Raw genomic sequence first — 27,673 nt, forward strand, 5'->3', positions numbered from 1 at the left:
CTTTTTTGATATATCAAAATGATATGTCTATATGCAAAACTATCTACTAATCACATTGTCTACAATTTGTGTTTCTGTGTAGGTTTGCTGAGCGCAGATAGTGGTTGCCTGCTTTTTGTGCTCCGGCTGATATTAGACGCTAGTGGATGGCACATTTCCCATTGCCTGGCGCTCATTACACTAATGAAATATTATGCCTAATTAATGGAAAGTCGGCTGCCAAGTTGACTGACATCTGTCATACATCTGTCTTTAACTTGGTCACTCTGTCAACGCAGCAGCAGCATGAACATTCAGCAGCAACATCAATTAAAATGCATATATTCCTCTGAATCTGAGTCTGAATGACAGCGACTATGAATGGAGAATGCACTGCGTGTAATTTTAATTGCAGCCAAACGCATGCAACAACGCAAGTTCATTCAACTTAACCGCCACTTCTCCGTTGCTCCACCCATCACCACCCACAAGAGCCAGCTCCTTAACGCACAGCGGAATTTACAATTTACATTTACGTGCCGCACTTTTACGATGGCATTTTTCACATTTTTCTTAAATTTAATGCTCATCTCGTTTAGCTCCTGTCTAGAAATTATGTACATTTAAATGGAAAGCAATTTGTAAGGTCATAAACTGATTCATTGCCATGTTCGGTTTCTAGGAAACTACACTGTGGAATTTTTCGCATATAGACTCCTGCTGGATATGTACCATGAAAATGGATTCTAAAGGCTTTAAGTTGTAATATACATTTTAGTATTGTTAACTATTTCTAGAGTCACCACGTTCGATCTCTGAAATTTGTACAGATATCGACTTCTGCTGGATGTGCACATTGAAAATGGTTTCTAAACAGAAATAATAGAAATTTAATTTAAAAAAAAATTTTTACCTCTTAAGCATAAACAGTAACTATAACTGTTATATATATATATATATATATATATATATATATATATATATATATATATATATATATTACATATTAATTAGGCACATTTTACTTTCTGCTCAAATTTATTTTTAACAAAACATTTTTCAATATATTTTACGAAATACGTATTAGTTTAGAAACGATAAAATGGAATTTTCCTTTCTGTTAAAAGTATCTTTAGGCCAAAAACCACAATTTTTATTTCTTATTTGTTATACCTCATATATAAATTATTTTCTCTGCTACAAAATGGTTTTCCCATTTTACTTGGCTAACCCCAAGAACCTTTCACATCTTAGGAATCGCTTAAAAGTTAAATCAAAAATGTTCAACAAACTCCATAACTTAGGCCAACTTAACCGCAAGGCCATGTGCGAAATAGGTCCCAAAAATCCCGCCACTACACCATTTGATAAACATGCCATTGATCGATTTTTGAGCAGCGCTTTCCCGTTTTCCGCGTCCTTTTCCTTTGTGCCGTTTCACATGACACTGTGGAAATTTATCGCCCGGCATATTTATAGCGTCATATCTTTATGCCCGAGCCTGTGTTTACAGGACATCATCAACATCAGCATCGGTTCTTGAGCCAGCAACACCCTCATAATTTCTTTTCGCATCAAATTTATCACAGCAGTGGGCGGTGGGCGTGACTTTTGGCCAAAACCTCCCCCCACCGGAAAAAACTTGGCTTGATTTGTGATAAAGTGCGTGTGGCATTTGGCAGAAACCGACCTTCCTTTTGCCTATTTATCAGACCAAAACTTTGCTTTCAATTTGCGGGGGGAGTTTACTACTTTCTTTCCCGTTGCTGGGTCTTTATTTTTATTTTTCCTTTGCCTCTTTTTTGTCTGGTATATTAATAAAATTTTTTCCCTAAACTCTACCCCTCACATCATCATAAAGCTTGGTTCCTACTTGCATTCATTTTCTGCTTTTCTTAGCTTGATGGAGGGACGGGCGTATCAATAACTGAAAATGTCTCAAACAGCATTTTGTCATATTTCAATGGATCATAAGACCCTTCATCCCCGATTTTCCTCTTTATGCCATTTTATGTTTGCGGAAGTAACACCCCAGCCAAGGCAAACAAACTTTCAGCACATATACTACATCTGGTTGGTTGGGGAGAAAGAGTGGGGTTTTTCGTCTGCTAAACGAAATTATTTATTACTTGCTGTGTGCGTAGAAGCTGCTGGTAATGATGATGAAAAACGTGAAAGCATCGAAGAGTGCAAATGGCAAAAAGGTGAGAACCAAGGGAGAGGGATTCGGATTTGGAAGGATTTCTTTTGCTTTTGCCAAACCTCAGACATGGACATGAACCTGAACCAGTGCCAGACTTTCAGACTTTAATGATGATTAAATGCGCGCCGGTTTCGGGCATTAGAGGAATATACATATACTGACTGCATTAAAGCCCTGCCCTCAGGAACTGATTTCCTACTCTTTTTTTAGTTGGCTGATTTGACTACGAAATGGAGGAGCTTATTGGTTTTGGGCGCGGTGGGCAGTGAGATGTAAATTACCCTCAAATGAGCTGGAAAATTGAAGCCAAGGGCAAAGGCATTTGTTTTTCCTAGACTGCAAATGACTAAGAGTTAATGGAAGGGCGGCCATGCCATGCCATGACTTCAGGAAAAATCCAAGCTGACAGATTGTAAAAGGGTTCTTCGGTGATGCGTATATCTTGAGTCCCCCACAATGACATAATCCCGTCTAGATTTAGTTGGAAAAATAATCCCCATTCGAAGACACTCGAATCTCCTCTTTAGGTATGCGTGCGCAAAATTACTTAATATTTGTTCGCCAGCTTGTCTCGTCTCGTTTTCTGACTCTGGCGCTAATTTCCAAGAATTTGCTAGCCCAGCTCATTCCTTCGGTGCAATATGCATGCCCAGATGTGCACTGAGAAAAATGTTAAAACTAGTTTTTGACGTGATTGTCTTGCCTTGAATAACTTATTTATTGTAATGACTCGCCTTGAATAACATATTTAGTCTAATCAATGAATTACTAGTTATAAATTTGTTAGAATTCAATACATGGTAGTCCGAATTAGTATTGAATTTATAATCATGTCCTAAAAATATTATTTTAATAGTCGTCTTAAATGATGAAGTTTTTTAGTTGTACAGGTGAAAGAAGCATATTCTGATCACTCGTTATCCATTAAAAGTAACTTTTAGTTGTTTTAGAAACATGAATTGTTTTCAATATCAACTAATTCTGTGGTGGGTTTTAACTGGATTTTTGAACTAGGAGTATTCTGAAATCATTTTTAGAAACTTGCTTTTGTTATATTAAAAATAATGAATATGAACTTCAACTATATGGACGCAATTTTTCCTTGTGCATACAGCCATAGCCACAAACTGGGCAAAATCACGTTGGCAATCCGCAGGCGGGCATAAATTTTACAGCCACCACACACACAATTGCCTCATAACATATGGTCCTTAGAGTGGGATAGGAATTAGGGGGTGGCAAGGGGTAGTTGGGCGTGGGCCTTGGAATACCTTGAGGCATTTGCAGCAATTAACACGGTCTACGGCGTGTCTTGGCGCCCACTTTCGACGGGGGCCACAATCAGAGCCAAAGCCAGATGCACAGCCTGCAAGTTTCTTTTTCTCACTTGTATATTGGGCACGTAATAAGCCGGTGGTGGAACCCATTGGATTATTGTCCACCAAGACAGCCAGTCAGGCTCTAATTGCATTGTCGCTTGTGCCCCGGAATGACATTCCTCATTTCCCATACCTTAAATTTACTCCACTCCTCGGACTCCTGACTGATTGAGTTGTAGTTAATTATGCCTCGCTGGCATTTCGATGAGTTTTAATGATTTGTAGCGGTTTGTGGGCAAATATTTCGCTGCATTCTTGCCCCCAATAAAGTCGCTACAGTCCTGCGTTAAATTTTTTTCCGCTCCTAGAGTTTGAGTCCTGGCTGCCGAGTGCAATGACACACAAGATTTTTGCACCGTGTGATGTATGAGTATTTATTTACAGTTGCCGACAACGACAGCTGCCTCCAATGAATCAGCGTGTGTCGCGTTGTATGTGCGTTAATATTTAAGCGGTTGCATGTGAACTTGTTAACACCAGCCAACAGCCAGCAGCCAACAATTCAGACCTAGAATTGAGGCACAGAGCCCAGACTCTGCTAAAGCCAAAGCCCAGACGAACGCCAAGGGAGCGGGACTATCAAGGGGGTTTCCACAAAGGGGAGGAATCCAAGGGGGTGGCACCCAAAAGGGAGGCAAATCCAAGGTGGCGGAGGGGGCGACAGGAAGCTGCACAGCTACGTGAGTGATTGTCAAGTGCTTGACGCTGCAGACAAATGAAATTCTCTTAAAGTGCGCCATAGCCGCAGTCGTAGTCACAGTTGCAGTTGCAGTTGCACTTGGAAATGCCGACTAGAGTTCAGACTGGAGTTAAGGCCATACACTTAAAGGATTTTAAGTTCTTATGTATTAGAAAAATTAAGCTAAGATTTCAAGTTTTTTTTTGTCCTTCTAATTATCGAAAATTTCTTGGTTTTACCACCGACTCTTTAATATTATTATTATATAATATTTTATAGAAATCGAAAAGTAAACACTTCTTTTGAAAAGTTAAATCGGGGGTATGTGGTGTTCATGACTTTGTAATAATTTCTACAAAAGTGCAGTGTATGCATTCGAGATGTATGCGGTTAGGTAAATACTTGATTACAGAACTGAATTTCAGTTCCAAACAGTGCTTTACAAAGTGGGTATACGCTCTTTATTTAAAGGGTATGCCATTGCCTTTGGCCATATTTCTTCGTGCGGTTGTAGCCTAAGGTAACATCATCATTCTTGCAGCAGCATTTCACCCCTTTGTGCAAAAAAAATTATTAATAAAGAAGAAAAATACTCTTTCTAGCTTTTCTTTTTCTTTAATGTAGGATGGTGGGCTGGATGCGAAACTGTGGCAGAAAATCTATTTAATTTTCTATTCGGTCTGGGAAATGCGTGAAAATTACTTTATTTTTAATGACTCCCATCCAAAGGCAACTAAATGGGACAGTTGCATTTGCATACCGCCGAGATACAATGGGAATCCCAGGCATTTCTGCTGGGTAAATGAGGGTGTTTCCTTGACTTCGCCCGGTGTGTTCCCTGCATGTCATTAACTTTATGAGTGCTTAAACGTTGCAGACTGCACCTCAAGGTAACGGAAACTGCAATTGCAGTTATGAGGCCAAGCTACCTGGTGAATTACCAAGACTATTCCGCCTCCAAGACTCTGCTTAACCCACCTTACTTCTCGTTCGATTTACTGGTGGCAGCAACTCTCCAAGTGTTTCACTTGCTGCCAAACAATAAACCAGGCCAACATAAATTTTCCGACGCACCAAAATAGAAATGCAAAGAGGAGGGATGGTCATAGGTCCTACTTTTACCTCCCGGATCTACAAATACTGCCACCTTCCGACACACGTGTTACAAATTTTATATGAGCAAACAATTTCTGGGGGCAAAAGAAGGCGGAAATGGGCGGAGGGAATATAATATAAGCGCCACAACAGATAAAGGAAAATACCCACTGAGGAGTCAGCTGGCTGAAAGGCATTTTTATATATGCGCGCACAGGAAAAATGTCGTAAAAAGTTTTACGATCAAACATTGCACTTTATGTGCTTTTATGTAAAATTACCGTACAACATTGGCAACATTGTCAGCTGAGCTGTAAAAGTAGCAGGAATAGCAGCAATAGAACAGCTCGGGAGGAGATGGTGAATGGTGGATCCAAAGAAGAAGGTGGAGCAGCGCCCAGGAAATAAGAGTCCCCAATCCACAAGGCAATCAGGCAAAGTTGCCTTGTGGCCGGGGGTAATCCAATTTACTTATTTGAGTGACTGTTCCTCTTCCACGACGCCACCTGGTACTTTTTCTGTGCTTAAATTCCAGCAATCTGCCAACTACGAGACATAAGTTATGGCACCAATTAGCCGCACCGCTTTAGTTGATGTTTAACCACCTACCACTCCTCCAAAATACGTATTTTATGGCCACCAAAACGAACACTCCATCTTGCATTACATTTGGCCCTTGCATTAATGGCCCAAAGCATATCAGAGTCTATTCAGGCGGTCAAGTCAAGTCATAAAATGAATGCCAAGACGGGGAAAAGGTCCCATAACCATTAGCACACACATTTATGCCAGGCCATAAAATCCGTTTTCGGCCAAATCAAAAGTGTCAAATGGCAAAGCTCATTTGCACATAAATAAGAATTTCATTTTGAATTCCCAGTCAGCTGACACTGTTTGATACGGTACGAGTATCTGGTACCCAACAGGTTTCGTTTCATTGACCCATTTCTTTGGTTCTGTGAAGCATCTCAGTTAAATAGAGAATCGGAGAAAGCGGCAAGTTCAGCGAACCATTCACACAAAATATAAATGCGGGTCAGATATTGTGAATCAATTTGCATAATTTTTATAGTGAAAAACGAGTTGGTTAACTTTCATTCACTTAATCGCTTCAATTAGGCAATCCGATTAGATTACACTCTCAATAAATTCGACAAGGTTTTTTTTTACCAATATTTATCGAAAAATCTCCCTTATACTTTTGTGTATAATTGATTATCGCATTATTTAAAAGCCTCATTTTTATACATTTATGTAAGTGTCAAAAGAAGATACCCATTGTGAGTCACCTATAACCAAAGTGGTAATTAAGCCCCAGAATTAGTTTCGTTTTTTTTTTTTAAATTGCCACATGTCAGCTGTCAAAAACAATATACAAGGAAGGAAGGATGAGGCGGTGCACTGGCAGGGGGTGTTGAGCAATAAACAACCTCAGATTGATGACAGTCGATAAGAGCCGCAGACATTTCGAGTGAAGCCATCATAAAAAAAGATCCCTTTACGGCATTATGCGATATAAATTTAATCAACAAATTGGACGACTGCAAACAGTGGCAAACACACAGCCAGTAGAAAACGCCACGCAAAGTTGAAAGTGCCTTTGTGGAACAACCAGGTCAGCAGACATTTCAGTTTAGGCCGCCATGCCGACATTTAGCCAGCAAAAAATGTCCCTCGTTAATGTATTTAATTGCAGCAAATGGGAAAAGTAGAGCAAGGGCCGAAGGATGGCCAAATATTTACGGACGGCTGGGTTTCGTTTCGTTTTGGTTACGGATTTGTTTCTGGTTTCGTAGGTTCAACGGTTTGTGTTTGGTTCGGTTTGGCGCTCTTTCAGCCATAATGAGCCCGGATCTGGGGCCTGGGGATTTCGGTTCCTGGTTTTCCAGACCCAGACCCCTCAATCCCCCTCTCAGCTACGACTCAATTACAATTTTGTGTGCTGTGTACCGGCGGTTGTATGCGGCACTCAAGTTGTTTGGCCCTTCCGTATTTTACCCACCATGTGTTTGAGTAAAGCGTTCGTTTTGCGGTTTACTTAATACACTTTGCCGTGTGCTGGTGTGCTGCACTCTCGAACACGGAAACGCAAAGTGAAGCCAGATGAAGGCAAATTGATTGACACACTGAAATCTGAATACTGAATACTTCACCTCCGCCGGTGGCAAACGCTTCTTGTCGAGTGTAAATAATCGACTGGCTTCGTGTTGTGCGGTTTATGCGTTTTACTTAATTACCTATTTGAATTTTAAATGCCCTTTGATGTGGCGGTATTGGCCGGGAAATGCTGGCTGTGGCTGGAGTTTCCCCTTCGATTTTCATGGCCTTTTGATGTGGGCGGCCGTCTGACACTCGTTTCCTGCCTATTCCTGTCTGTTTTTTTCTTTGTCGCATGTAGATGATAAACCCCATCCTCATTCCGTCCGTATAAATCAAAATGCAATTTGTTCTGGGCCAAAAAGGGCAAAAGCTAATAACTAAACAAACTGCGGGCCAGTAAATCAACGAGTCTCACGATAAAGTCCAAGACATCGCCTTTTTTACGCCGCTCCCAATGACGTTGCTTAGATGATTATGATGTACCATAGTTGTTTCTTGGTTTATTTGTGGATGCTGCCAGGGTTTGCCAGAGTATGTTTCTCGTAGGAAGACCGACGACCAGCGCCGTGTTGTTCATAATTTATTGGCTGACAAAACAAATTCGTTATGAAATGATAAGCCCATGGAAATTGTCATGTTGATCATGATGGTGATGAGGCAGGTGGCGGCTTGGCAATGAATACTGGCCACTTGCAATCTGAGAAGCCTGTTGGTCAATAAAAAGGAGTTTGAGAAGAGGAGCAAAGAACTTAAAAAACCGCCTTCAGTATAAAGGAAGTTCGCGAAATCAATAATAAAAATAGACTGATTTATGGATATTAATTTTATTCAAAGCACTACAAAGGAACCCTAGGAAAATGCCCATTTGCAACTTCTGTTCAAAAGGCGAGTTATTGCCTAACACGTCAAGCTGGCACTTTTTCGAGAAGATGAAACTGCTGCTACAGACAGTAACTGGTAACTGGTGAACAGGTAACCGGTAAACAGTCTTCAGTAACAGTTACACCGCAAGTCCTTTCCCTTCATATCCGCCAATGTCAATGCCACTTCTATTCGAAGGAAACCCCCTTTTCTCCTGGCCAACTCCAGATCCAGCTTCCAGCAACAGCTCATAAAATGCGGGAATGACATGAAGCTGACAGGTAGTAGATTTTCAGCCTCAGCCCGCTGATTGTGGTTGCCACAGCTGCGCATCATCAGTTGGGATGCTGGAAGTTGGAAGTTGGGTTCTTGCAGGCATTACAAGGCTTTAATAGACAAGCGCAGCGCAGAGCTGAATAAGATTAATGAAGCCGTTTAAAACGCTTCGGTTGTTTATCATCATGCGGCATCCCTGAGCTTCTATAGCTTCCCCAGATTTTCCCTGGCTGCTGATGCTGCTGCTGCTGCTATGCCTAATGTGCGCGGCATCCACTCTGCCTCATTCGCCGACCATTAGCCATTATAGCCGGAGATGCCGACAGGGCTGCAATCGTGGTTAGCCGGGGCAACAGGCTGATAGCCGGTCACAGCCTTATTAAGTCGCCATAAACCATAAGCTCACGTTTGGCCACGGCCGCAGCTAAACAAAAATGTGTATTCGTACACAGAAAAAAATATCTTAAGTACCAACACCAATGCTACAAAATGTTTTAAATTTAAATGAAATTTAGAAATGCTAAGGTCTATTCCAAAAATAATCAATTTAAAAAAAATTATAGGCATATATTAATTATTATAGCAATGGGTGAAACTTGAGCGTCAATATTGTAATAGAGTACAAAACACTAAACACTAAATTTGAACGCAAACAAAATTTAAAACATTCCTTCCAGCTCATTTTTGTATTAGGGTTGCCTAATAATAATTAATATTAAACGTTAGTTTTCATAGGTTTTTCTGTGTGCAGTAGAAAAGGAACTTTTAATAAAGGCAACATCTGAGCCTAAGACACCGATGACTCCAACTTCGCCTGCGCCTGTGAATGCTACTACGACTGTGCCTGATGCTGATAAATGGCCGTGGGCGTGACCCAGCCATTCTTTGATTAGCCTGACATGACCCAAAAAGAAGGATGGAAGCGGCACCACCACCACCACGACTCACTCCAAGTTCAAATGGAAATGACACTACAGTGTATGCAATTAAACTGCTGCTGGATGGCAATATCCAGCGGACAGTGTCACCGATTTCTTGGCTTTGCTTTTTTGTCGGCTTGATGAGGCGTGCAGCATTTTGATGGGCGAACACGTAAGGCCTGACAATTTCAGCTCCATAGCCCCATAGCTCCATAGCTCTTATAGCTCCACTGAATGGCAGGCAGAAAGCCGAGAAGGCAGAGGTGGACTGTATATATATTTTATTGGTCCTAGAGATCTTTTCGGAACGATAACAAGTTCTGATTTGTTCGCCAAGGCAGTTCGCAGCCGAAACGGGTTATGATTGACTGACTGTCGGACAGGCGACATTGGCAGGCGGATAAGCCGCAATCCCCATCTGGAAATGGGGATTTTTCAAGTGTGCCTCTCGGCTGCCACGGCAGGCCAACAGCCAACATAGTTTGTTATAAAATTAATGACCCTCATTTTGTATTCAAGTGTTATCGAAATGATTGCCAGTACACGAAGACACACGCGGCCTATGGCCGAAAAATATGGGCTTGGGCTTGGCATGTCCTATGGATTTCCAACAATAAATACGCAAATAATTGTGTACATGGGTTCTTGGCAGCCAATTAAAGTGTAAAACTTGAGGGTCTCATTAAAAAATATTCCAAGTGCCATACAACAATGATAGCGAACTCAGTAGTAAATATTTCGACTGCTTCATATAAGTATGATGTAATCATGGAGGCAAATACAATATACCTACAACAGCATTCTTAAAATGTCACTAGCTACCCTCAATGTTCAAAGTTTTTCTATTTTGGTAGTATATAATTTTTTGTAAATAATATAACTAATTTGATTCGTGATAAAAACTGTTACAATCAATGCCGACCTATAGATTGAAAATGAGTAATAACGACCTTTGGAGAAAGTCCAATATTTTTAACTCAAGGTCACCCCTTAGTTCTCTTTTATTTCCCACGTACCACGGGGCGTATAAGCAACGGCTAACAACCGTTTCGACACCTCATTTCACTGCATTCACATGTTGCATGTTCTTCTCTGTTTCCCGAGGCGTTGCCTCATGTAATTTGCTGGCCAGATAGATATCTGCAGCTAATCACGATGTCTTAAACATTAAACTGCTGCCTGGATGGCCGACTTGGAGTACTCCTACTCCTCCTCCTCCTCCGTCGACTTTTCGTATCTGCAGCTGTTGATGGGAATAATTTATGTGAAGGTTAGTTGCGGGCTCACACGAAATTGCCGGCGTATGCAGGTTGCCCCACTGAATGGAAGGTGTTCGCTATGTTCGCTATATATATATGGCCAAAGCCAGATCTATAGAGATCCGATCCAGCTGGGGTACTTACTTTCACAAGTCAGCACATGAGCACGGCTGCAGCTAACGGGCGCACATTGTGCCTCATTTGTGGGCGCAATTTGCTTGAAAAAATCAGCAAAATAAAATCTGTGGCAAGCGAGAGCCGGCAGTGCCGTAAAGGTACATTCATTAACAACAAATTGTGCCCCGAAATTCGCTTTAAATAACATTTTATGTTCGGGCCGTACTGGCCGAGATGCCAGCGCGCTGGACGGCAAACGCCTGCCCGCATTTTCATTACTTTATCTGTTTTTCATCTCGAGCCGGTCAAGTTGGCAATTTGGCAAAGCGTGAAATGGACAGACATAGACCGCAAAGACTTGTATCTGTATCTGCAACAATAGCCGAATCTGAAGTAAAACCCCACCACAATGATGGAATGGGAGTAGGTGCCGTGGAAGCGGCACGCTCGTTGCATGATCATAAATCTGCAGGTAGACAATAAATGCAATGATCTCTGCCGCTCCCCCGTTTTCCCGTTCCCGAAATACCTGGTAAATAACCTCGCTGACTTTATTTGTGTCGAGATTTTGCACTAGAAACGTCAGCGTGGCACGGCATTCGTACCCTGTAATTGTGTTGGGGAGTCGGGACATGATTAATCTGCGTATTTAGAGCATTAACCATGAGTATAAGAAGTTTTTAATAATAGTGAGAACCCCAGCAATTTTTCAACACGATTTTATTAAACCAAAAATTCTATTTCAATTTCATTTTTTTCCTTTTTCGATAGTAATTTAATAGGGTGGTTTTAAAGGCCTGTTTGTCCCTTTTTAATAGCATTTCTAAAGCTTAGGGTTGTTTTAGAGGCTAGTGGACTTTCTCTTGCTGTTACTATTTCTATACCTTGAAATCTTGCTACCCTGATTTATAATATATTTAAAAATCGTTTAAAAAATGTTCACATTTTGGCTCACACCTCCACTAAAGGATATCAACCGCTCTAAACTGGAGGGCACTCCACAAAATTTCAGTGGTTTTCTTTTGGATGTGATTCATGTGATTTGGCCGCTGGACATAAATCAAACGGCAGAGAAGTCCGAAATGAAATGCAGCAGAACGGAATGAACTGAAATGGATTGTGCAAATGTCTGCCAAGCTGAGCCGGGCTTAGCCAAATGCTTTGGGCCATGTACAGCACCCAATTGCTTTAAGGGGCGTGACGTGTACGCACCTGTGAGTCGAGCGAGTTGGGCATGGCCACCAACAGGTAGCCACGAGTATCCACCTCCAGGAAGGCCCATTGGCATGCCAATGAGGCAAGCGCACGTGCTTTATGCTAATTACTTGCTGGGAAATCGGGCGTGGGTCTTTGTCGATGTCAGGAATCGACGACCCAGACAGACTATGGGTTATTAAAACGCATTTGGAATAACTCTCAAGCTCAAAACTGGTTTATTTGATTATCGGGTGTACGACTCTTGTTTTATTTACACCTATGAAGGTGGTTTTACATGTAGTTAATTAATGCGTTCACGATTAAAATGTATACATTACGAGTTGTCGTGTGTGCTTTATGGCTTGTAAAGTTCGCTTGCTGGTAATTAACCAACTGACAGACGGACAACGCTGCGTATGCTCAATGTCTCGCTCAGTGCAAATTAACATCAGATGTCAGCCAGCCAAGCAAGTTTGTTGCCGTGGCCAACTGATTAAAGTCGGAACTGGGCAGCGCATTCTGTGATGTCAGCTTATGGGTAATCATGTGTCCATGGACCCCAAACTCATCGTGGAGTTCAAGTTCAATTTTTGTGGACTGCTCGACGTTGCTTTTAATTAAAAGTAATGTCTCGCCATTTAGGCAAAATGTTTTTCCTCTGGGTTTCCCTTGTTTTTTTTTCCAAATAAGGCGTTTAGGACACACCCATTCTAGCTTGCCATTCTTTTACTGCGGGTCCCGCGGTTATTTATTTGATGGCTTTGGCAGCTAGAGACCCGGTCCGTCAGTTTTTTTTTATTCTCTTTTTTTTTGGTCAAATCACAGCGGGGGTCGGGCATTGATTGTTGTTACTGGGAAGCTGGGAAATTGTGGTAACCATGCCTGAATTATGCTCTCCCCAAGAATAGCAGCAGCGCACAGACGAGGCGAGTTTAATGCTCGAAATATGCAAAATCATGAGTCTGCGTTGATTTTAAATTGTATCATTAAAATGAGAACCCGCTACGAGCAACGGGCAGCGTAATGGAAACCAAACCAAAAACCAACTTTGCAGTGAGAATTTTGTGTGTTTAACTTTTTTTCCGTGCCTTTTTTTTCGGCTTGTTCATTACACATTTTGATTGAACCTTGCCCAGTTGGTAGATCAATCAATTATTTTTTTTTTGTTTCCCTCTTTCGGCCTGCTAATAAATTGCGGTACGAGCACAGCGGGCCCAAAAACCGAAAAATAAACAAATTAAACATTTTCTGACCATGGTAGCAATTATGTAGCTCGCTTCTTTCTACGCTCATGCTGTTAATTCAATTTATTTTCTGTGTCTAATTAAAGGGGCGAATGGATGGCGAGCGATGGATATGTTTGATTTGTGACTGGGAATGGTCGGCAAAGAGTTGGAAGTTAATAGAAACCATGACAGGATATGTTTAATGAATAATTAATTGAGTGTATTTGCCCAGGGGCTTCAAAGAACAAAACAAGATTTGGTTATAATAAGTTAAGCAAATGTTAAGATAAAGAACACTTGAAGAAACTGAGTACGATTAGAAAAAAATAAGACATATCTATTGGAATAGTCGAAAGTTACAGTGTTAAATAACAATTTACTTAGAATGCCTAATATGTTCTCACTGTGTGATTTATTCCACTTCATCTAAAGGCTATTCATTTCATCATCACTCGAGCACTCAATGAACGCATTGAAAATTGGCATTTGTGTCCCACAATCCTGTGCTCTAGTTCTCTGATCATTTGCATTTCCATCCATGTGCAGCTCCATTGGTTTCAATATACTCGTACTTATATGCAAACGACAGTTGTTACAATTTATGGCCAACTTGGCAACGACAACAAAAACTACGGCCACTGCCATTTCCAAATAATTGTTTGTGTGCGCAATATTTGACGTTGCCATTTTTGCGCAATGCGAATGGAAATTTTGCAAGCGATTCAAATTACTGATATTTCCATCGTTGCATTTGACACATTTGAAGCACGACATGAAATCGTACCCTCGACTTGGGCTCAAGTTGGCCGGAACTGCAATGCAACACGTCTGAAAGTCTGAAAGCATTCACGCAATCGCAATCTCAATTCAAAAGTTGCCAGCTATTAGCAGCTCTCATTGTGACCTTTCCTCGCTTATTTTCCTTTTGCTAATGCAAAAGTTTTCCCTGCCGTTAAGCCGTTCTTGAAATACTCGGTGGCTGATTTTCCACTCAAGTATACCCTGCATTGTTGTTACCACTGGCAATTGATTGCTCGAGTCATAGACTAAAGACCACAACGGGTTTGAGACCGGGCCAAGCAGTAGCTACATAATCCTGGCTTAACTTTGAAACTTAAATACCCTATTCGAAATTATACTTCACAGAATTATTAGTGTTCAAAATTGTACAATATTAAAAAAAACCCTATTTGTATAATCCATAAAAAATGTATAAATAAAAAAGATAAAAATTGTGCAAACTATTTTGACAATAAGTCTGCCAAACATAAGTTTAACTAGCTTTAAACCTCAAATAAGGCGCATCAATCACATTTTAATGCAATAAACCGCCGCAAAGTAATTCGGTTTCCTTTGAACTCCCCAAATTAAACTGAGTACCATAAGAAAGAAGTTTAGTAATTATTTAATAGCTTTGCAGCTTGTTTTCATGTATCAAGAGTATTAGGTTTAACAATCTTTATGTGGCTATTTTTAGTATATGTTTAACATTAAGTTTAATAAAAATATATTACAAGAATTCAGTTGATAATGCAATTAAGACTTTTTTGATGTTCGGTTTACTTTATATATCTCTTATACTTAATAAAGATTTTATATATAATATGAGCATTGGCTCAGATGGTAATGCAACAAAGCCCTAACCTTTGGTTAGGGTATCGATAGCTCGCGTTTGCCTGCCTTTTAAAGCACTCGTTCCAGTATGCTTGTCGCCAAACCGGAGCAAAGGCAGTTTGCCTGCTTTCCGACGGCTTCCCAATGGCAGCGCCAACAAATTGCCACTCCAAAGGTGTTGGAGTCGCTGTCGCCGCCGTCCTCATCATGTTTGTTTGCCTTTTTTTGGTTATCGCTGACACAACAATGGGTCGTAGCTGTTTCGGCAAGCAGTGCTGTAAGGCGTATACGTAATATTTGATTTTCTATTGCAAATGCATTGGCAATTTGCGCCTCGGAGTTGATTGAACTGTCTGTCTGTCAATCGCCCGGCGGGCATTGCGATATAATTTCGCTAATTTTGTGCATGTTTGCATTTATGAAGGCAAATCGGCCATTTGCCTAATTAAAATGCCCCACAGTGCAATTTGGCCAAATGAGGGATCCCCATGTATTATAAATATTTAAACAGGCTTTGCTTTGCTTTGCGAATGGCTAATGGAAGTGGAGCGTCGAGATATGCGGGGTTATATGGTGGTCACCACATAAGGTAAATGACATTTAATTGGCCCACCTTCGCCGAGGGGCGGAAATTGACCAATTGACATACATTTTTAAAGAGTCCTGCACAGGAAAGTAATTGTCGTTCATTGGAAACAATTTTTATTTTCGACCTCCTGCCTCGATTCCCATCGGCTTTATTAAATATTCAAACTCTTGCCTTCTGCAAATTTATGATTTCTTTTAGCCCCCTCCCCTTCTTCTTGGAACAATAAAACCGAGAATAGCCCCGGCAAAAGAAAATAGCATCACGTTTCACAAGACACAGCTAACTATAAAATTACACCAAGATATCTGAGGCAAAAGGCAAGCCAAACAAACAAAATCATAAAAAACGCCGCACTTTTTCTTTGGCTCTGCGAAAGATTTTGCATTTATTTCGTTGGGATTATTTTGTATTTTTTCCGCTGTGTTTTTGAGTCATGCCCGGCAATTGTTTGAGCAAAAAAAAATAGCGAAACCAAAGTTGCACAAAAAGGCCAAGAAAGCAGAAGACCGACTGTAAAACGAGAGATGAACTTGTTATTACTCGAAATCTAACGGCAAGCCGAAACGAACGGCTGCCCTTTGACCTCAGAGGATTATGAAAAAGACAGGAAAGAACTCCGTGTCAAGGTTAAGCGTCTGTCGGCACGAGCGTAACCAACAAAAGTACGGGTCAATCGCAGATATCCAGTGGATCCGAAAAACTTGTCTTTCTCCTCAAGTTCCTTAACGTTTTCGCCAAAAGCGTTCGTTCTAATGCGTCATCATAAAACCTGGGCACAAATGAAATTTTCGTGTTCAGCTGCAAATGATGATGCAATTTATATTCATTAGCAAAAGATCTTGCGATCAGTGGGAATCTTTACAGGCCTGAATTTAGAATGTCGCTTGTCTAAGACATTAATTGTCTAAATGGAAAATGCCAATATATAAAACCAATAATAATTATTGAATAAACGCTGTTTTTGAACCAGAAAGTTTGAATTTAAATGGCCACGCATAACAAACATTTTTAGAGTGATTACCTAATGATATCAGGTTATTTAATTATAATTAATGATACATGAATTTCATTAATGATTGAATTAATAATTAATTCAAAAGGCCTAAGAGAAGTATTGGAAACTAAATATATCAGTATAAAAATTTATATTTATTTATTTACCAAAGACAAAAACCTTTAATAACAGTCAGCAAAGTCTACAAATAATCTTTAATTAAATTCCTGGGCAAGCTTTAATTCTGCATTCCACTTCTTTCTCTACTCACTCCCTTGTTTATTTTAAAGACTTGTGCTTGCTAATTTAAATTTATACCGCTCGTAAAACATTTATAAACTTTGGAGTTTGCTGCTGTGGTTGCTGCCGTGGAACTGCTGCTCGTGGGTGGGCGGGCTAATAAATCAAATCTGTCTAGCAGATAACTGGAAACTTGCTTTGGCCTAAGCAAACTCGGGGCCCAAACGCGTTGGCCAGAACCGAGAATCAGGAATCGAGAACCGACGGCCAAGAGCTCCAGTTGATGTGAGCTGTCAATGTCTGTTTGCGATGGACAAACCCCTGGGTGGATGAGACGACCTGGCACATCGTTAATCATTGAGCTACTAATTGATTTTTCAACTGCACTTGAGACACGAAATTAGAGGTTCTTTACACTTTTAATTTCGCCTCCAGCGAAAGTGGCACCCAGCTAAGAAAATTCGTGGTATTTCTGGGTATTTCTCCAAGCTCGAAAATCCCTACAGTTAATGGGCCTTTAAGTAGCTGAGAAGTTATTGATCAGCCGTCGTCTTCTTTTTGCCAGCGCGAGGTATTTATGGGTTAAGGGGTCGATTTAGCAGCGGAAAGCATCTCTCAAATGGTATTAGCCTTTGTTCTAAACACAATCATTAGTATATTACTCGAGATGAAGCGTGACTTGGGGCTATTAAAGACTTGATTTTCGGCTATTCTGCTTTATGGCTACTTTGTGGTTTCCAATTCCCTTTCCTTTGATTTACTTAACTTTAACTAGAAGAAGTTTTCCCTTTAATGCCCATAATGCACATAATTTAACAGGAAATCGTTAGCGAGCGTCATGTTTAAAATAGTTTTGCCCCACCTTCGATCATCATGGCTGCATTACTGCTGCAGACACGATGGCATTTAAATGAAACGCTAGAAACGCTGCCAGAATTAGAACTGTAAACAGCATGTGTTGAAATGCCTAATTGATTGACTTGACTCAGCATCACCTGACTGGTTGGAAAAAAAGAGTGCGGAACAACTGTCTGGGAGCTGTGAGCTGGGAAAATTATGGCTATGGCATTGGCATTCAAGAGCGGCATTTTATGGATTCTCAAAGACGTTTGATCAATGACCGAGAGTACGATTCCAACTCTACTTTTGCTGAAGAATGCAATTAAGACACTTTAATGATGCTCAGTTATTAAATCAATTTTCTTCAACCTGCCTGCCTGCCGTTCACAATTTATTACTTAACTGCTTTTTCAGCTGTGGCTTCTGGCCGTATTTATGACTTTGCATAGAGTGCAGCCCGCGGACAACGGGCTCTTCCAATTACGGCCAACTCCAGACAATGGCCCGTAAAACATTCTAACACCAATCTTTGAGCGGCTTCAATGTCTTTCTGGCACTCTAGCCAACTTTCCAATTGGCAATAAAGCATGCGAAACCAATAGCATTACTTCTTTCTTCCAAGTTTTTTTCCTTTTCGTTATTTGTTGACCACAAACTGTTGATTACCAGGCCGAGATATTAGCTATTTTCACGCGCCCTCCAACCGCAGCTCAAGCAGACACAATGGAGCATTGGAGGCGTTGGTACAATGCCCAAAAAAGGTATCGGCATTTCGGCCACAAAAAATACCAAAAAACACAATACAGAAAACAGGCTAGGCTGCAGTTTTCTGCACTTGAGCTCGTAACGGTAGTTCCAGCTAACGAGCTAACGTAAATTAAGATCGCTTGTTCTGTTTATTTCTTTGGTTTTTCCATGGCTTTTCTGGCAGCATCTTTCGTAGAACAAAAACCAAATGTGTTCGGCGGCAAAAAATAGCCGAGAGGTAAACAAAAGATTCAGTCAGAAACAACAGAACATCAGCAGCAAAGTTGGGGGAATGTGCTGCTCCTCTCTGGTTTTACTCGTATATTCCCAAAAACGGAAAAACTTCTGACTTCACTCAACGCCAACGCACTATTTATCTGGCTGCAGATCCCCCGACCCAGTTTTCTGCCCGAACTCCACCACTTCTCAGATACACACGCATCCATGAGATACCCGCACTCATTTGCATGTGGGTAGTGGGTCAGTGACTGGCGGGAAATCCATCTATCAGTCAACTCGGCTTCTGATTCTGATGCCTTGGTGGGCAGTTAGTAAGTTTCTCCTTGGATAATCATGGCTTTTGTCTAGTCACTACGCACAACAAATCCGCTTTTCTTCTTCGATCTGTGGAAAAACAAATCACATTTGCCCCACCCACATCACCGCCTTTTTCTCCTCCGCTGAGTTCTACAAAAGTCTTCATTGGCCGCAACTGTAATAAAGAACTACATACCGTATACAAATCGATTTCACCCAGTTCTTTGGTTCTTTTCTTTTTTTTTTGCTTCAGTCTCTTTAGTCTCTTACATGCAGCACATATTTTCTTTTATGGCCATCCGTTTTTGTTGGGTTCTGGCCCGAGAACTAAATCCATAAAAAACTATTGCCCCTGTGAATGCAAGAAAATCTACCTTATAGAGAGTCCTATGTGTTACGGGGCCCAACCCAGCTGAAATCCAAGCTGGAATTTCGGCCTGTCCAGGTGATTGCGTGCAACATGCGCTCTCGGTTGTCATAAAAGTTGCCACTTTATGACTTACTTATGGACACAAAAAAAAAACAACTGAGGGTAAGAAACTCGCGGAAAAGCGCTGTACTTAAAGTGTCTCTGCCATCTCATGGCGGAAATAGACCTAATGATCATTTAGCTCTGAATCGCGCTGCCGTTAGCTTCCGACTTGTCCACTGGGAGCGTCCAATTTCTGGACGATGGATGGATTATTGGTTCGGGGAGCCGACGAGCCAAGTAATGCGCAACTATGCGTCACTGCAATTAACCCAAAGCTCTAATTGGGGATGGTTAGCTGGGCATAAAATGTGTATTTTAAGGCCCATTACAGATGGCTTCCTGTCGTCGCAGAAAAGAAAGAAACTCGCCTCGGCAATAGAAAATCAAATAGAAGCCGGAGCAGTATTTGGAGCTGTCAGAAGTGGCCGTCGGATGATGATTGCGCAAGCGACACATAAGCGGACTGCAACTCCCAGATCCCCGATCCCAGAACCCCAGTCCCAACTCACAGATCCCAAAGCAACTTCAGCAGTAACTGCTTTAATTGGAAATTGTTGCAGCAGAGGCATCCGCAGCAGCACCGTCAAGTGTTCTAGTTACGTGGCTGTCGTTTGCTTTCAATCTTTTGGCGCTCCGGCGCTGGCAATTGCATCACGCAAGGCAAGAAGTGAGCCAAGCTGCCAACGGGTTTGCTACCATCTATCTCTTCCACCTCCTTTGGCTACTTTCTAAAGCCTTTCCTCGCCTTTTCGCGCCAGCATCAAGGTAAGCCTACACAGAGAAAAAAGTCCGCAAAATATATGCATCTCAGTAGCTTGTTTTAAAATTTCTAATTTGACCTTGGAATATAAAAATATAATCTTTATTCGGTTTCTCTACTGATTTAATACATAAAAGCTTTTTAAAGGTACTCCGTAAGTTTGACAGCATTACAAAAGCTTTTAAAGTTTATGTCTACTAACTAAATAACTATTTACTGTTAAGAGTTTTTGAAAATCCTTCATTATTTGCCAATATATGTTATTGACAAGCCATTTGCGAATGAAAATAATAACATTCTTCTTTTAAATGAGAGTTTATGAAGTAATTTTTTATTTCCTATTTTATATTATTGACAACCCAACCACAGAACATTTGTTAATCGAATGATACGTTTTATAGAACTTGTATACTTTCAGCATTGTATTCTAGTTCTAGGATCTTGAGTTCTAGTTCTTTTCCGTGCACAGCTTCAAATTCTCATCTCTTCTCAGGCTGGTTCACTTGGTTACTGTGCGCAGTTTTCCCCCCGTTTCCTTTTTGTTTTTCCCCGCTTTTCTTTTTTTTTTGTCTTTTTTGTTTAGCGCCCAGGTAACTGTTCCCAACTACAACAACGGCAACCTCGAGAGCTGCTGATGTTGCTCTTGCAGATGCTGTTGGGAAACTGGTGCAAGCTTTTCTGCTGCGTTTTTAGTTTGGTTGTTGTTCTTTGGCGCTGGCTGCAAATTTGCAGTTAGTTCTACTGTTGTGTTTTCCTCCGTCGAAGTTGTCGTCGTCGTTGGTTCTTTGGGCTTTGATTTCGCTGCTGCTGCTGCTGCTATGTATGACATTACTTGTTCACTTTTTTCCTACTTCTTTTCGTTTGAAATTGGAAATTAACGTGCTACAACTAGGCTATAGGACCCAAAACGAACCGAACCGAACAACTGCAACGGCAACGAGAACAGCCCTTTGTTCTTAAAGTTTTTACAGAAATTAATTAAGTGCCTCGACTGCGAGCAAGGGGATTGGATTTATAGAGGTTGTTGGAAAGTTGCTGCTGCTTTCCCAGTTGCTCTGTGTTGTTCGTTTTGTGTCACATGAGCCAAAGTCTATAAATTTGCAAGAGCCATAAAATTAGCTCGTAAAGTTTTGTTTTTAGTACAACCCCTACACATACTCATACATATATATAGCCACATTTATAATGTTACTAATTAAAAACGCGGATACAAAACTTGAAGTAACTTGGTGAAGCATTATTTTATTGCTGAAGATGGGAATCAGCCTGGTAAATTTACGACCCTCGGTAGTGATTAGTGATATGAGAAATGGATAGCAAACATTTCCCGCTTAATGCGACACCCGAAGAGTTAATTTATCTATAGTTTTCTTTTCCCCAAAATGACATCATAGAAAACCTTAACAAAAGTTGGCATCATTAAAAGCGTTCGCTGTAATTGGCATCATTGCAACTGAACCAATTTAACTGATCATTCTCGAAATGTTCAGTGGTTTTATTGTATAGTTTTATTGTATAGTTTTATAGTACATTTACGACCCAGGGCAGAGTTAAGTGTTATGAGAAATGGTCATAACCTTCAAAGTCTTGTTTTCTTGCTGAATGTGACACTCGAAATTAATTGCTTCCCCCCTTTTTCAATACCGAAATCAATTTCTCATTTTAGGCATCGTTTATGACCATCAAAGAATCATTTATAACCAAAACAGTTTTGTCAAATTTCGATTGTTAGGGGCCAGGCCAATCCTTTTTAACCGGAGAGCCCGCTGACAGCTGCCGCTCATCGCTGATGGATGGGCGTCTGGCCGCTCTTGGTTAGACCGCGCAACTCGTGGCTTGACTTTGTCGGCGATTAGAGGCGCTGAAAGGGTTAACCAGGCGGTTTTTTGGGTAGAGAATTGGAATCGGGAAGGCTTTTATCAGCAATCTGTCAGTGCGGCAACATCATCATCATCGTCATCCGCATTTGGCGGCAGCTTCAAAGGGCGGCGACATCTTCTGACTGACTGCGTGGTCGGTGTTTGACGTTGAATTTACAAATTACAACTAATTAAAAGTTGATGAGTCGGCGTGAGTGAAATCAAGCGGAGGCATCTCCTCTTTCCAGATTTTAAATTCCCCCGGCACTGATATGCAAATGAGGAAGTCAGGAAAATTCTTTGAAAAAATTTATTTATTTTTGTGTTCACTTTTTTCCCCCCCACTTTGGTTATTTGCGCAAGTCATTGCGAGTGTTCTGGTTGCCCGTAATGTCTGGCTGATGTTTATCTGAAGGGAACTATGATGGGGCAGTTGCATCCGCTGCACAACATTGTTGTACAGGAAATGTTTTTGTCAGAGAGGTGCAAATAAAAATATTCGCATGCCAAAGGCGGGCAATAAAATGTGGGACAATAATTCAGTTATGTTATTTACAGCCATGCTTTCAAATCAAATTTAAATCCATATCCTAAACTAATAATGGAACTTTCCTCTTTACCAAAATAGCTATTTAAAAACTTCAAAACAAGTTTGCCATTAAAATATTGCCTTAAATAATTGGGCAATCATTTGCCATGGAAACTGACTACGATCTCCATAAAAAGAATTTCATTTTGCTCTGCTGAAAAGATAAATAAAAAGTAAATGCGCAAAATGAAAACATTTTTATGCCGATTTGTGTGCCAAAGAGCAGCGAAATAGCGAGAAAATGATTATGGCAACGATGATGATGTTCACAATGACAACGACAACGGCAACAGCAACATCAGTTAAAGTTTCTGTTGCAAGAACCACAATGCCTTATCCGCAGAGAAAGAAAAATTTAAGTTGACATAATATAATCCTTAGGAATATTATTTTAAGGGAATTAATTACCTTTTTATTGTGCATCAAATGTACCAGTTTTAGTTGATTTATGCAAACTACATCTACTTTTTCTAATATCTTTAAACATTGGAATTGCCTTTTTTAGAACTAAAAATTTAATAATTTTTTCATAAAAAATCAAATTAAATTTTTTATTTCCTTTTAGTTTTTTTCAAGAATTTGCCATTTCCCAGTGTCAATCAAATTAAATATATTTCTCCTAGTGCAGCCAGCCCACAGAACTGCATCAATTCGTGCAAAAAATAGAAAAAAAAACTCAGACAGTTAGGTTATCGGCATTGCAGCTTCATAATTAAATATTGTCAACATGGACTGGCTGCCATGTTGGTGCTGCAGATGTTGTTATAGTATGATTCAATTTTTGCAGCTGAGAACCAAGAACCGAGTGCAGTTTGATGGGCAGCCGTTTGCTGGCCGACGACAACAGGAAGTGCGAAAACTATTAGTGGCACTTATTTATTCATTAGAGCCAGTTAGAGACACCCAGTTCGCTGTGTGCTCTAATTATGCAGATCGTAGAGGAAAAAGCTGACAGCTGGACAACGATGATGCATCCTCATCATCAGGATGCAGGCACACGCTTGCTCAATTCTCTATTTACGCATTTGCATAATAACGAACGGGATGTCAATGCACTTTGGGTTCGGTTTTTGAGTTCAATGTGCGTGATGAGTTACAAATCATTCATTACCCTTCTTCTTACCTGCTTGAGATATCTTTATGGTGGTTTTTTCGAACTCGGCTGGTACTCGTTGCTGGATTTTTATGCCTTGCAATCACCGGCTTATCAGCACACACAAATCAGAGCAGCGGATCCCGAAATATTTATGGGGACGACGAACGAACACACTTTTATGGCTAGATGTTGATTGTATGCAAAAATGATTTTTTAAGTGGAGAACCCTTGGTTCGGTTTTATTTTATTCCTCCGGTTTTGCGCCACATGGGAGCGATTTCCGCAGAACTCCTGCTCCAAAAAACACACACTCTTCACCACCAACAACAACAGCACACAACACGCCGGGCAATAATAAAAGCGTAAATGCTTATTTATTTGCAAGTCGTTCGCAAAATTCACTCTTGTATTATTTATGAAGACCGCGCACACGACGTCGACAAGCTCAAGAAATGCGAAATACGAAATGCGAAAAACCGAAAACCGGCAACAAAAAAAGCAAAATTTAACTTTTTTGTTTGATATATTCTTGCGTTGATGTTTTTAAGAATCGGTCAAGGGACCGTCATAAAAAGTGCCCGTTTGGAGTCACAGAAGTTGATTGTCTAGGCGTTCGTTCTGAGGTCAGAGTTCAGAGTCCAGGCGAGCAAACTGCCGAATGCAGGCCCCGAAAAACCGCTGAGTTTGCAGTTGGCCAACCGATCAAGCGGACCCAACCGACCGAGAAATCCGAAACACCGAGACGCCGGCTAAAGCCGAAACCCAAACTTAAAACGAATTGCGATCCGAAATAGAATCAGAGCCAAGTAATTCCGCTGCAACGTGCGTTACGTGCGACGGTCCAACAGCAACTGCTCCAAAATTAACTTGGAGCCGTTTGGCTGAGCCCCCGGATGGAACCTGTTTTTGGGGTGGACCGCATGTTGTGTGGATGGTGTTGCCGCTTCGGAGTGGAGTAGGTGGAACGGCAAGGCACTTTTGGCGCCAACTTTGGAGAGTTTCAAGAGTGCCGGCTGTATAGATGGAGAAATATTGAGAAAGAGAGAGAGAGAGAGCTACAGCACGTGGGTTAATGGCTTGGTTTTGAGAATGGCTCAACACTTAATAAACTTTATGTTAGTGATGGTTCCTTATGTCTTTTTATCTGTCTTTTAATGACAAACATTTGTAATACATTATGGGAGAACTTTCTGGTTTCACTATCGAATGATTAAACCGAATTCCATTTGCACAAATGTTAATATTAAGCCGGCTTAAATTTTTGTTTTCTAGAAAAAAGTATTTTGAGTACACTAACGTTTAAGGGATATTTATTAATTTAATTATTTAATTATTAACTGTTTAATTTGTTGTTCTTTGCTTTCTTTGCGTTTTCCTTTCTACCAATGGACATGTTACGAATGTGTGGAGCAAAACAAACTGTGCGATGTGTGTAGAGTTGGAGAGCGCATGCGCACACTAAGAGCAAAAACTCTGGAGAAAAACCACCATCACTTCAGAGAAAGAGACACAAAGAGCAGGCTGCCGGCTACAAAAATAAATGCTACGAAATAGACAGGGGCGGCAGTTGGATTTGGATGAGTTTCTATAGGGGGAGTAGAGAAAAGTAAGAGAGGAGGGGCTTTCGAATACGACTTCGGTTAGTCAGCATCTGCTTTGTATCTTGCACGCCGAGTGATAGCTAAAGATACATTCCGCCTCTCATCTCTTTAAGCATTAAGTGCGCTTGTAGCTGTCTATCAGACAGAATTCACCCCATAGAACGCCGATGATCCACCGGCTACCCAGTCGATCCAGGGAAGTATTCATCTGTTGCCTGTAATTTGCAAACCGCAATGGCCGAGACACATCGGAATTCGTATTCTTCCACCAGAAATCCACAAAATACACACTCTCTGTCTATCGATCAGTGGTCATCGCGGCTAAGGAATTTCCTCAGAAATATTTATCTACGCTAATTTTCGAACTAAACTTGGGCAAGTGCCCAGGAAACCACATCATTTCTCAGTTGCCTGCAATTTTCGCTGCTCGCGTGCCAGTTTGTTGCAACATTGCAGCATTGCAGCATCGCAGAACGCCCTCAACGCTAAACTTCCCATAGAAAAAGTTTCGGCTGTCCACTTTTGTCCAGAGGCCCAGAGATTCCCACTCCTCTTCAGAGGTCTTTGTGGCTCTGTGGCGTTTGGTTTATGGTTTATGCGCCGCCGTTTTTTAGTCTATTAAAATGATTGCAGTATTTACGTAGCGCTTTTCAGCCATAATTTGTATTTGCTGTGCTCATCATCATCATCATCAGCATTGGGCAAAGGCACATCCACATCCTCCTTCTCTGTGGTTTCTTCGCTTTTCCTCTGCGCAGCCCCCGGCATTTGACCCTTCGCCTGTGTTTGAGTCCAAGCTAAGCTCTTCTATTGTTTATATGCAACGAGCCAGGCCCAATAAAACCAGTCTGCGTTTCAGTTTCCTTTCCCAGTTTCTGTGGTGCGTTTATATTTTTGGTTTGGTCTGGCCTTAGCCTTATCGCCCCTGGCGTCACATTGGCGTATTTACTATGATTATTGATCGCTTAATACGAATTTGCTGCTCTTCGTGTTTATTTGTGCAGCTTAGAGATACTACTGACTGGGGCTCTATTTTCTTGCATAAATATGTGTCACATCGTGATCAATTACAGCTGGCTGGGCCACATAGAGTCGTTGACTCGGTGTGAAAGTTGGCTGGGAATCAAATTAATAATTGTACGCCAGCCAGGCCGGGCTTGAAACTTTAAGTTTCAGAGTATGAGTGATTGTGCGACTGCCGACTGTCTTCATTCAAGTGCCAGTTATTCGATCATTGCAGACATTAATGCATATTCTCAGGGCGAAAAAATAAAGCGAAGAAGGAGCTGGTGCTTTTCAAAGTCAATCGACACGCCCACTGGGGACATTGAACTGCGAGCTGGGTAACAAAGTGTGCACGTAAAAAAATTATGTATTAACTGACTATTGTTAAAGGGCCTTATTGTTATTTTTATGTTATGTTATGTTATTTTTATTATTTTAATAGTTCTAATCAATTTCCATTTCTAGGCCTTTTCTAGGCCTGATAAAATTACTAATGTTGTACAGTTTATATTTCATCCAAACTTGTTTTTACTAAGGTGATCTCAGGTTTATTGCTCAGGTGATCTATACAAATTTCTTTAACTTCCCATAGCATAGGAAAAATTCTATATTTTTTTTCTGTGTAACATTAAATAACCAGTTTAGTGTGGCAAATTTTTTGTACCAACTTCCGCTTAGCAAGAACGCAACCAATTTTGACAGATTACAAGGCAGCGAAACGGCCTGAAGGCATCTTTTTGGCTTTTTGGTAAGCCACCAGCCGAGAGGTGAAGTAAAAACCCTAATCAAAGGCCTCAGTGCAGGCGATGCCATTGAACCATCGGGAATTGAACCATCGGGCTAACTGAAATGGCCAAGAGCAGTAAAGCCTCCCTGCTGCTTTTAATTACGTGTGCTGGCTACCAAAAAAATACTCAAGCAGCAGATCCAAACAAATTTATGGCCAGAACAGAACAGAGCCGTTCAAGATCTGCATTTAAAAACACACAAAGTCCGCAGACGCTTGCCAACGATTAAGCACCGCAAATCAAAAGCCAGGCAAAAGTGCAAAAGGAAACCACGACCAAAAAACCCCAGAGAATTCCAACGCAAGCCCGCAAATGACAAATGTTTGCACTGAGAGTTTTGCTTGAAATGCAACAAAAAAAGCCAAAAAAAAATGGCAAAACCATGCGAAAACAACCATAAAGTGTTGAGTGCTGGCGGAAATCACTTGAAACCGAAAATAAATCAAAGGAAACAATAATGGAGCACCAGCAGAAACAAAGAAGCTGAGCCAAAATCGAAAAGGAAAAGCGGAAAATAGCGCTGCCAGCATCCGCCGCCAACACACAAAAACCGAAACCGATAAAGGCAGCAAGAATCTGCAGAAATAATAAAATAAAAGGGAAAATCCCCAGCTCAAACAGTAGTAAAAAGCCGAGCAGTAATAAACGAGC

General features: G+C 40.9%; 1 protein-coding gene across 5 annotated transcripts in view; it reads right to left on the reverse strand.

Annotated features, from left to right (window-relative positions):
* The window catches only part of LOC128252744 (band 4.1-like protein 4), a 59,757-nt gene extending 35,290 nt beyond the window's left edge, over positions 1–24,467 (reverse strand). For all 5 annotated transcript variants that reach the window (XM_052980743.1, XM_052980741.1, XM_052980745.1 and 2 more), the window contains exon 1: positions 23,656–24,467. The gene's annotated coding sequence lies outside the window, so the exon portion shown is untranslated. The remainder of the gene's footprint in view (positions 1–23,655) is intronic.
* Between the last annotated feature and the right edge of the window lie 3,206 nt (positions 24,468–27,673).

Source organism: Drosophila gunungcola, chromosome 3R (assembly GCF_025200985.1).
Source record: "Drosophila gunungcola strain Sukarami chromosome 3R, Dgunungcola_SK_2, whole genome shotgun sequence".
Taxonomy (NCBI): domain Eukaryota; kingdom Metazoa; phylum Arthropoda; class Insecta; order Diptera; family Drosophilidae; genus Drosophila; species Drosophila gunungcola.